Source organism: Equus asinus, chromosome 16 (genome assembly GCF_041296235.1).
Source record: "Equus asinus isolate D_3611 breed Donkey chromosome 16, EquAss-T2T_v2, whole genome shotgun sequence".
Lineage (NCBI taxonomy): Eukaryota > Metazoa > Chordata > Mammalia > Perissodactyla > Equidae > Equus > Equus asinus.
In genome coordinates this window covers 50,377,466-50,389,633 of record NC_091805.1, presented here as the reverse complement: position 1 = coordinate 50,389,633, position 12,168 = coordinate 50,377,466, and the positions used below count along the sequence as shown (strand labels likewise).

Sequence of the window (12,168 nt, the reverse complement as noted above, 5' to 3'; positions counted from 1 at the left end):
AGTACTGCCCTCCTTTCAGTTCCCACCCTGTCATCCCAGCTGTGGATTTACTGTTTTCTTATTCACCACCTCACTTCTTTAAGGAATAATAATAGTTACAGCTAACTGAACACTCACTGTGTGCCAGGCACTGGTCTAAGTTCTTAATGTATAAGTCATTTAACTCTCCAAACAACTCGATGAGACAGGTGCTATTGTTATCACATTTTACAGATAGGGAGACTGAGGCAAAGGGAGGCTAAGTCACTTGTCTAAGATCACAGAGTTACTAAGCAACGGAGCCGGGATACCAATGCAAGCAGCTGGATTCCAGTGTCTGTCTTTCTAACTACTGCTTCCCCTAAAATAGGTTTTGCTTTGTCTTCAACTTCTTTACCTCCCATTAATTTCTCAGACCTTGCAATCTGGCTTCTAATCTCTAGCCCCACCAATGAAACAATATAAAGGTTTGTTTTCAAGCTAAATCTAAATCTCTTTGTAGCTTTAATTGTGATAACTCCCTCCCTCCTAATGTACTTTCTTTGGTTTTCTTAACACACTCTTTTCTGTTTCTCTTCCCATTTCTCTTATTACCCTTTTATCATTTCCTTTGTGGGTTCCTCGTTCTTCAATCACCCTTCCCAAATTGCTGTTCCTCAAGACTCCATCAGTGATCCTCTTCTGCATCTGCATGCCCCTCCTTCCATGAAGTCCCATTCCATGCTACTCACCTCTAACCCTGCTCACTTTGAGACCTCTTTGTCTATATTTCTCTTTACTGGATATCTACAGAGGGATGTTTCCTGGTCACTAAGCCAGTAACTCCAAAAATCCCAAGCTGTATCCATCTTCCAGCTCCTCCTTTTGTCCTCCATATCCTTGTATTTACTGTCTACTAGGTCACTCAAATAGAAACCACAGAGTCACTTTTCAGTATCCTCCTCTTCCTTGTCCACTTGCTTTAGTTCAGGTTTTCTGGCTATATAACTATACTATGACAGTAACTTCATACCTATCTTCCTGCCTTCAGTCTGTCTCACTTCCAAGAGATCCTTCACACTGGTATAGAGTATTATAAAGCAAAAATCTCTTCACCTTACTTCCATATTTAAAGCCCCTTGACAGCTCTTCATTGCCAACAACAATGACAACAAAAGTCCAACCTCCATAGCCTACCATTTAAGGAATTTAATGATTCTCCCCCACATACCTTTCCAGCCTCACCTTCTATCAGTCCCTCTCACCTGCCCTAAGCTGCAGGTTCTTAGAACTATTTCCTTGTCACCAAGCACATGTCCCCATGTTTTCACACCAGGCTTTCACACAGGATATTCTCCCTGCCATGAATTGATTCCATCCTTTTTGTGGTTGGAAAATTCCTGAAATATTTTAAGCATAGGTCAAATGGCACCTTCTTTATGAAGCCTTCTTCAGATTCATTATTATACATTTCCTACTTTCCTGTCAACCTGACATCATATACATCCATCTATTACAACATTTATTACAGTTATTTCTTACAGAAATATCTGATTTGCAATAGTATAAAACCAGTCTTTTGAAGCAGTTTCCCAGTATTTCAACTTATACTTTAAATTTTTAACAGAAAATTTAGATTAATTGTCTTAGTTTTAATTCTTCTGATAAAGAACTTGTATTCATATAATAATAATGAAGATAATAATAGCTATCACATACTGAGTGCCTGAGTTTTAACTGAGAGTTAACGATGTATTGTGCTCTTTCTATGCTCTTGTTGCATTGTCTATGTGATGTCATCTAATCTTTGCCGCTACCCTACAATGTATGTATATTTATAACTGTTTTGCAAATGACGCTCACAGAGATTAGGTAATTTGTATATACAGCTAATAACTAATGACTTTTAGTTAGGATTTGAATGCAGATCTTTTTGATTCCAAACACTAAACATTTCCTTCTATACCACATTGTTTTCCCTAAAGAACCCAGAGTATGTCAGACTAAAGAGATTAGATTAGCAAAATAGCAGCTTCACTGAACACCTGCCATGTACCTAGCACAGTGGTAAATACTGAAGTAAATGCAAAAGTGGTCCAAGACAGTTGAGAGTGTTAAAGGGGTGCAAGACATAATGCCATACTTTTAGGAACATGATGATATCCCTTCATGCCTGAGATGCTATGATTCAAGCCAACTGAGAAGATTGTGACCACAAAGTAAACAGCTAGAGAACATGCGAACACCATACAACTAAGATCTAAGCTGTGTGATACAGAAACAATAGATTGTGCCTCCCTCTTTTTATTACTTTTAATTTTTAAATTCATGAGATTTGTACCTGTGATTGACTTCCACATGTAGCTTGGCCATAAACTGAATAACTGTCACTTCCGTGGCTGCTTCTACAGACAATTTGTTTTCATAACAAACCTTGGGCCTTAGCTATTCCCACTCTCACGATTAGATCCAATAGTATCTAATAGAGCCATGAGTTGGGAGTGGGTGGCAAAAATGAAGCCCTTCCCTGGATTATGGACTAGAACAATGGTTCTTAATCAGAGGCGACCCCCTTATTTCCCCAATAGAGGCCAGGAATGCTGCTAAATATCTTCAAATGCACAGGACAACACCTGCCCCCCCCCCCCCCACCTTCCCACCAACAACAAAGAAGGTTCTGGCTCAAAATGCCAATAGTGCAGGCTGGAGAAACCAAGGCCTAGAAGAACCTTTAAGAGAAACTTAGGGGGAACCAGAGAGAATTTGGGAATGTTCCTGGTGATTACAAAATTAATCTGCAGGAAGCAAGAGCACACACACACACACAGAGTTGATTAGAAGAGATGATGGAAGCTTTCAATTTATAATAGCAAACAAAAAGAAATAAAATTACTAAGAAATGGGCACATTTATGAATAAAACTTTAAAATGCTGCTGAGAAACACACACACAAACACACAGACAAATGAAAAAGCATATCCTGTCCTTGGGGAGGAGCAAACAATATCATAAAGATATCTGCTTTCCCTAAATTAATCTATAAATTTAATTTGCCCTTGATTTTTTTAAATGCCAAAAAGATGTTTTTGAACTAGACAAGTTGATTCTAAAATTTAGATGAAAAAAAAAACCAGCAAGGAAAATAGGAAAATTCCAAAAGAGAAGAGTAATCAAGGTGAACTATTTCTATTAAAGAATAAAACAATTTTTAAAGCTACAGATAATTAAACTAATGTGATATGGGCATGACAGATAAGTGGAACAGAGTAGGAATCTCAAAAAGAGGCACAAATACAATGGAGACGATATATTATAAACATTTCAAATCTATGTATAAAAGATTATTCAATAAAGGATGTTGGGACAACTGGGTAGCCATCTGGAAAAACATAAAGTTGGACTTACTGTCATCTATGAGTACTAGAAGGAACCATGAGATTTTTAAAAACAATCTCAGGGCTGGCCTGGTGGTGTAGTGGCTGAGTTCATGCACTCCTCTTCAGTGGCCCAGAGTTCGAAGGTTCAGATCCCGGGTGAGGACCTATACACTGCTCATCAAGCCATGCTGTGGTGGTGTCCCACATACAAAATAGAGGAAGATTGCCACAGATGTTAGCTGAGGGACAATCTTCCTCACCAAAAAAACAAAAAACAAAAAACAATCTCAAAGTGAGAAAAACTTGTTTAAGTATGTCAGAAAATCCAAACCCAGGAACCATAAAGTAAAAGGTGAATATATTCATTTATGTAAATAGAAAAGAATGACTAAGAGGAAAATATATTTGCAATTTATATCACAAGAAGCAAATCTCACTAACATATAAAGAACTCCTCTAAATCAATAGAAGACCAACAACTCAATAGAAATATAAAGAAAGGAAATAGATTGTCCACTGAAAAGAGAACAAATGGCTCTTAAATTTGTCAAAAAACCCATAATTTCATTCATAATAAGAAAAATTTTACAGAAAAATGACTTTACCCCTCTATTAGATTGTCAAAGTTCTAGAAATTTGCATGTGTGTGGGTATGAGGAAATAATTATGATCATACATTAGTTGTGGGTGTAAAAGATGAGAAATCAGTCAGTAGCTATCATACTGCTGATGCACATACCTTTTAACCCAAGAATTTTATCCTATATATCTACTCACACATGTGCAAAATGTATTAAGTTATTCAGTGAGGCACTGTCAGTATTAAAAAATTGGTAAAGTCCTTAAATGTTCATTGACAGTGACTACAAACAATTGGAAGGAATATAAATGTTCATTAATTGTGGACTACAAGATTATAGTACATTTATAGTATAGATACTATGTAGCCATAAAAAGTACTGAAGGAGCTATTTATGTGTAAATACGGACCAATCTTCAAATCCCCAAGATATATTGCTAAGAGAAAAAGCAAAGAGGACAGCAACACATATAGGACATCACCATTTGTATAAAAATGGAGGTGAGGATCTCATGCACACACAGATATAAACACGTGTGAATGTATATACATAAAATACCTCTGGGAAGATACACAGAAACAAATTACTTTGGCTGCTTCTTTAGAGTCGGGTGACTAGGTGACAGCAAGAGAAGCAATACTTTCTGTTCATTGTATACACTTTTGTACCTTTTGAATTCTGAACTAAATACGACTATAACCTATACCAATCGACTAATTTATCAATCATTCAATAAGAAAACTTAAAAACCAACCCCAACACAATGACTGTGGTCTCCAGCTCTGCAAGCCACGTTTCCCGCCCCTTCTCTACCTCCTCTGCCGTTTTCAGGCTGTCACTGCTGAGTAAAACTGAGAATAGAGTTTAAAAGCCTGGGGTTATCTTTCCTCTATACGCATCAAACCAAAGCTGGAGCTCTGCATGGGTTTGTAGCAGCCTGCTTTCAAATCCACAGGGGTGGAGAATTCAGCTTATTTTTAAATTGGGTGGAATTCAGAAAAGAACTGCCAAAATGATTAAAATGACTAAAGGGACTTGTTCATAAAGAAAGATGAAAGGACCTAAATGTGTGTAATTTGGCTAAAAGACAGCAGGGCCAGGCTGTGGTTTAAAACGTACAAGTATTCAACAAGTTCAAACACCAGGACAGGAGAGGAACAGTTCAGGATGTAAAGAGGTGAAAGATGAAAATATGAAAGGAAAAACAAAATGTCTCGGTCTTTCTGTCTGTCCAGGAGAGCAATGGATGTCTTATTCCTTGGATGACATCCTAGAAAATCTTTACCTTCGCAGAGTTATAAGCCCACCCCAGATCCCAGGCCAGGGACAGCAGCTGTCACCACAGAGGCCTCTTATCTCTACGTAAGCTCCCTTTCCCCACTACCCAGCTCCTTGTGGTGCCCTCCTGGATCCCGGCGGCCACTTTGCTTCTTCTCCCTCCGCCATGCATACCCAATGAGGTTCAGACAGTCTTTTGGGGCAGAGGGCTCTATGCAGGTATATTAATCATTCATTCACATTTCAAAATCTTGCTGGGCACCTATGATGAGGCTGGAAAACAGGACTGCAGTTCCCTGTTACTGTAGAGTCGTTCATGAGAGCTCGTGACACTTTTACCAGGAAGAAGTGACCAGTGAGAGGGCCAAGTTGATGCAGATCAGCTTAGCAGCAGTGCTGGGCTGTACATTAGGCCCTTCTCCCTCATCAGCCTCATTAAGCCTACCCTGGGAGCAGATAGAAAATTTACATTATTGTGATGCCATTAAAAATGAGCACCATGGGGGTTACTTTGCTCTTTTGTAATCTACCTGCCTAGTCTTTTTAGCTGCTATATCTACCCATTCCTTGTATTTCCTATTAACCAAACCTGAATCCATATTCTTTTGAGCTTGTGTATCAATGTGCCAGAGTATATGCTTAAGGGTATACATATCAATGTGGGAGTAGATGCATATAAAAATCGATGTGTGCAGGTATGTGTAAATGCACCAGTCTGTGTGTGCAGTTCTGGGTTTATATTTATGTGTTGCTGTGTAACTAAGAAGATGCCCATATAGGTAAGATGAGCCAAAAATAAGATGAGCCAAAAACAAAATTTAAGAAGCACTCCAGCAGGGATGCCAAAACTAATACCTAACAGTATATTTTAAAACCATTTGTGGTTTATGTTTATTTTAAATTTTCCCCATTTATCAGATGAAGGAACTGAGCTGTGGCTGGAACTTGAGCCTGATGTGCTTACTATTGGCAGCAGCAGGTGAGGCCCACACCCCTGTGGGCAGAGAGTAGGGTCTGAGGGAATAATCATTATAACTCTCAATTATGCTGAAAAAGAGGCAGCTTCTGCATCAGGAGATGAAAAAATTGGCAGGTGGGTCTTGGACTTTGGGTAACGAGAAAATGACTTCCTCTCTCCGAGCTCTGGTTTGCTTGGGAAGAGGCACTGAGGAGTCTAGAAGGCCTTCCCAGATGATGGAGAGAAGCAAGATTCTGCCATATGCAACTAGGTCAGGAGCTAAGCAGCCCCACAGCAAGGGAGGGAGGCGGGCTCATAGCTGCTGTGTCATGATTAGGTTTGCCTACAGATTACAGAAAACCCAACCTCACACCAAGAAGTCCAGAAGTAACTACAGTAGTGCCCCCTTATCCTTGGTTTCAATTTCTGCATTGTCAGTTACCTGTGGTCAACTAAAACTATTAAATGGAAAATTCCAGAAATAAACAATTCATAAGTTTTAAATTACATGCCCTTCTGAGCAGCATGATAAAACCTCACTCCATCCTGCTCTGTCCCGCCCGGGATGTGAATCAACCCTCTGTCTAGTGTATCTACCCACCTGTTAGTTACTTAGTAGCCGTCTCAGTTATCAGATCGACTGTCATAGTATCACAGTGCTTGTGTTCAAGTAACCCTTATTTTACACAATGAGAGCCCCAAAGCGCAAGAGTAGTAATTCTGGCAATTCGGATATGCCAAAGAGAAACCAAAAGTGCTTTCTTAAGTGAAAAGGTGAAAATTCTTGAATTAATAAGGAAAGGAAAAAAATCATATGCTGATGTAGCTAACATCTATGGTAACTTTTATTACAGTATATTGTTATAATTGTTCTATTTTATTATTAGGTATAGTTGTTAATCTCTTACCGTGCCTAATTTACAAATTAAACTTTATTACAGGTATGTATGTATAGGAAAAACATAGTACAATCGTGCACTGTATGATGACATTTTGGTCAACGATGGACTGCATATACAACAGCAGTCCCATAAGATTAGTACTGCAGACCCTAGGTTTGGAGTAGGCTATACTATCTGGATTTGTGTAAGTACACTCGATGATGTTCACCTAATGACGTATTTCTCAGAACTTAACCTTGTCATTAAGTGACACGTGACTGTATATATAGAGTTTGGTACTATCCAAGGTTTCAAACATCCACTGGGAGTCCTGGAATGTATCTCCTGCAGATAAGAGGGGGCTACTGTACTCTAACATTAGTTATCTAAGATTTAGTTATCACCAAATAATCAAGGACTTCATCTCCTTCTCTCTGCTCTACCATCCCCCACATTTGGCTTCCACCCTAAAGACCACCTCATGTTCTAAGAGGGCTTCCATAACCCCTGTCATCACATCCTCATTTCAGGCAGTAGAAAAGGCAAAAAGGAAGCATCTCCCAGTTGTATCTGCTCCTGCAAGGATCCTGCAAGGAGCCTTCCTGGAAGTCCACTTCTGTTATGTTACCCAGAACTTAGTCTTTTGTCTATACCTACCTGCAAGAGAAGCAAAGAGCAAAGATATACTTTCAGTCTGCTTCATCACCATCTCAGATAAAATTTTTCTGTAAAAAAAGGAGAGAATGGATATGAGTGAAATGTTTTTCTGCAGTAACTGGGCAGAAATGTGGCCTATAGTGGACTGCCTAAGGATGTATAGTCAACAGCCAAAGGATGACTTTGGTGTATACTTCCTTTTGGTTATACCTGAGGCTGTACCATAAAAAGTGATGTTAAGCGTTATAACCTGTTCTTGGCTGCTGTAGGGTATTAAAGAAAGAGTCTGTGTCCACTTTTGGGAAGAGGGGAGAGGAGTACCCAGAGGCCGTGTGGCGGTGGCTCCCATGGCCTCAGAGAGCACTGGCCTACACGGAACCACAGAGAATGTTCTGGAGCAGCAGAGCCACTTTACACTAAGAGATAATGTATCTAAGTTGTCACTAATGATGGGAAGCATAAGCAAGACACCTCCTAGAGACCCCCTGAGAAACACCAGAGGGTAATAACACCTCCGAAGTGGACCGGGTTCCTGCTGTCACACAGGTGAGTGTTACCAGGTCAGTGAAACATGTGCTGACCCATGTATGTGCCCTCAATGAACCATGAGGCTTAGGGGGTGTTTGAGTGACTCGAAGTAAAGGAAACATTTCAAAATTAAATGTTTTGTAAAGAAAGAATTAGTTAAGGAAATGTGGATGCATGTTTTCTAGACTAAGTTCTAGCTTTAAGTGAGCACAGATTGGTGCTCACTTTGGTGATTGGTGAGCTTCGTGATGTTTCAAAGCATGTTGCATGGAACTTTCTAGTTTCAGGGAGTACCTCAGAGACCAAATGGGGTAGGCTTTGGTCCTCAACTCCCACTACTTACACTATATTCATATTTTTGCATTTCATATAGCTTTTTGTTTGAAAAATTATTTCCACTGCTCAAAAAATTAGAAATGACCAGTTTAGCTATCAAACGTATTAATGGTGATCAACTAATAATTAAACACAGAAATAGTGCAGAAAAGCTGAGTAAAAGGACGTGGATATATTACACCTACTCTTCTAACAAAACCCCAGCCTAGACCAACATGAACTGAGATACACAATACCGGTCACCATGATTTTGGTACTGAAGAAGGTTCCAGACATCATCAGCTAAAACATTTTTGAGGAGAGGAAGGGATTCTACATGAAGACAAGCTCTGAAAATTCTTATTTATCTATCTGGAAAGATAAAAGTGGTGGTGAAGGGAATAGATGGATGGGTGGAGTATGAAATAAAAATCTGATTAAAGTTTTCCAAGTCATGAGAATATAGAAATGGTGAAACAAAGACATTCAAACCAAATCCTGGAGTACTAGAACTTGGTGAAACTTCTTGAGTTTGAAAGAAGCAGCTACACAACAAATAAAAGGAAGTACTACCCCACAAAGCAGGTAGTGAATTTATGAAACCTATTATCTCAGGTTAGAATACAGGTTGAAAACACAAATTGGTACAGAAAAGATTTAGGTACATTGTAGACCATATGAGTTCTTCAGGTCTTGACGTCAATGAATGGCTCTTAGAAACCTGTAATAGGAAACTGAGATAGCTAGAAATGTCTTGAAGTCCATCCTAACCTTTTGGGTCATTATTTTTTTAGGGTAATCATTACTTTCCATACACAATCCCATAATTCCACTTTCAGACTCAGATACTGGTCTGGGTGGACCATGGACTGACGTGTATTCTTATTAGCGTTTATATAATGGGGAGTACTGGCATTTCTGCTATAGTCAAGATCCCCTAAAGCTATAGGATACAACATCAATCAAAAACATAATTTATAATACACACACTGCTGTTACTGGCAATGTGAGAACATATGCCTGCTTTGCTTGGTTGGCTTTATGCTTTGTTTATCATAACACAGATGATAATTATGACAAGCAAGTATTTATTTCACACTATGTTAATAAGAGTGCTTTCTGTAATCACTATAGATAGACAATCACTCCTGATTAGAAGTGAAATGTCACTGAATGCTGGCTTTGTACCATGAATTAAGATATTGTAGCTACACACTTACAGTTATGTATTAAAACTCCATTTATTACTGAAATTCCAGCAGGAAAAAACATCAATTTTGTTACTGCAAATCCAAACCTTTATCTTCTAGCACTTCATTTCCTTCTGAAACAGTGGGATTTGGGGCAGAAGCCTACTTAAATATATAATGATTGCACAACAATAGAGCTGCCTGCAATTGGGAGCTTTGAGTAGGCAGCATATCATAATCAGCAGCAGGAGACTTGATTCATCAAGGTGAAATAGGGGGCTGTGTTTCAGGCTACTCCAGAGAGACATGAGTTATCCCCTTAAGACAGAGTCTGCTCCAACACTGTGAGAAGTGTGGCCCTTCACAGAAAAGAGGGGGATTGCTGCTGGAGTGAAAAGCTGCATGTGACCTTCCAAGGTCATCTAGTTCATCCCCTGCAGGCAGAAAACATTCCAACCCACAGTAATTCGATGATAAGGCAGCCTGAGAGAAAGTGCATGCATTCCCAAATCACTCCAGCATTAAGAAGCTCGCTCACAAGAAATTCTTCTTGGATTTAAATATAATTCCTCATGCTATGGAAAATTTGCTTTTGTTTTTGTTTCCTATTTTCTTCTTCTGAGAGACAAATATGCTGGTCAAATAAGACTAAGGACCAAAGGAGCACAACCTGCCTAGAGTTGGTGAATTCGAATCTAGAAGATTCCTTATCCATCCTTTCTTTCACCGGGTCTAAAGAATAGCAAATGCTTTTCTTGGCAGGCAGAGGGCACTGGCAGGAGGCAGCTGGTCTACCTGTTTGTGGATAACTAAAATTCTTGAAGGCCCAGGGTACAACGCACCAGGGAATCATTAGCTAGCGCTGACCAAAAAAAAAAAAAAAGGTAGAAAAAGGGAAAGGAGAGCAGCAACTTAAAAGTCTATAAAAATACAGAGCTGTGTGGGTCTGAGCCTGGTGCGTGAGCATGAGGGTGAGCAGGAGGTCTCTTTTTCACCCAGGTAATGACTATATGAGCCCCATAAGGAGATGGTTAAATCCAACACTGAGATGACTGCTCTTAAGGGGGGAAAAATATGTCAATCACACTTTGCCTTTGACACAAGGAAATTCCTTGAAACTGAGAATGGAGAGTGGAAGGGAGGGAGAATGTCTCCTGATGTGGGTGGCCAGGAAACCGGGGGCCAGAAAAGCACGAGAGGAGAGAGGGAGAAAGAGACAGAGAGGGGAAAAAAACACAAGATTGAATTCTAATCAAAATGCTATGAGGCGTTCACACCAGGCCTTGAGAGAATATTAACAAGGTTACCCAAGGCGGGGCCTTTAGCCCCAGGAATTATTAGTGAATATGGAATTATATTTGCACAAACATTACCAGATGCAAGGAGCTAAATGTCCTGCAGATGTGGAAGGAGCCAGCGTATGTTCCAAATAGGCGGCAGCTTTATTTGTTTTACCTTCTCACAAGAGCCTGGGCAGCACGTTTCGGAGGGGTTACATTTCTGAAATGACCATCACACCACGAGGCCCCTCTTTCCCGAGTGCTGCTTGCACCAGCCTTGAAAGTGTCTCTGCCCAGGACCATGTGCAGTGGCGCTGAGGCAGGTTTGACAAACTTACCAGCTTCCCTCTATCACCTCCAGGTATCACAGTGCTCCAAGGGGACTGCAGTGCCCCAAGGAGGGATTTTCTGAAAGATGAAAGAGTTCAGAGTCAGGTAAATCGCAGCAATTTCAAAGGGGAGTTTTGAACTCAAATATAACCAGCTGACGCTGGGGGAAGAAAACAGCAAAATACAAGAGGAACAAAGAGTTTCCTTCTGGTATGCCACCATCAGATCCTCAAGACTCCATTTAATTTAGATTCACCATGGCTGAAGGAGACAAGTCCCATCTCTGTAAGTGGACAAGGTGTTGCCTTCAGGGAGTCTCTGGAATTTGTAACCCCGACTCCCCACCGCCATCTTGTCAGTATGGTGGGACAGAACCGTTCAGCATGTTGATATGACATATAGAGGCAGTTGACTATGAAGCTACTGGCATGAGCGCCTTCCAAGTCCTTGGGAGAGGTTCTGTCAATGTGTGGGCATGGTCACATGTTTTTGTAAAGTTTACAAAATAAAGGTATTTAACACCAACTACTTAATGCTGCCCTGAGGTCCCTTCTGTCACATTTCCCTTTGTGTAGGTTGGCTTTGGAGTTGAGTTGAAGATACATTTGGCTTGAGTGGAGTAGGATGTATTGTGTAGTTCACATCACTTCTGTGTATAGTTGATTGCTACCCACCCAGTTGTAGGAATGGATTCCAGAAACATTCTTATCATTGTCTGTTCACCCAGTGAGCTGGGGGACCAAAATATACCACGCTGGGATGTGAATGCATCCTACTATGCCCAGTCCCCAAACCAGGAGGATAATGGAGGAGAAACAAGATTGGAAATCTACAG

General features: G+C 40.1%; 1 long non-coding RNA gene across 5 annotated transcripts in view; it reads right to left on the bottom strand.

Moving 5' to 3' along the window:
- The window catches only part of LOC123277556 (uncharacterized), a 131,051-nt gene that overhangs the window by 95,066 nt on the left and 23,817 nt on the right, over positions 1–12,168 (bottom strand). For all 5 annotated transcript variants that reach the window (XR_011494942.1, XR_011494939.1, XR_011494940.1 and 2 more), the window contains exons 3-4: positions 11,342–11,411; positions 7,691–7,758 (exon numbers count right to left, since the gene is read on the bottom strand). This is a non-coding gene — a long non-coding RNA (uncharacterized lncRNA). The remainder of the gene's footprint in view (positions 1–7,690; positions 7,759–11,341; positions 11,412–12,168) is intronic.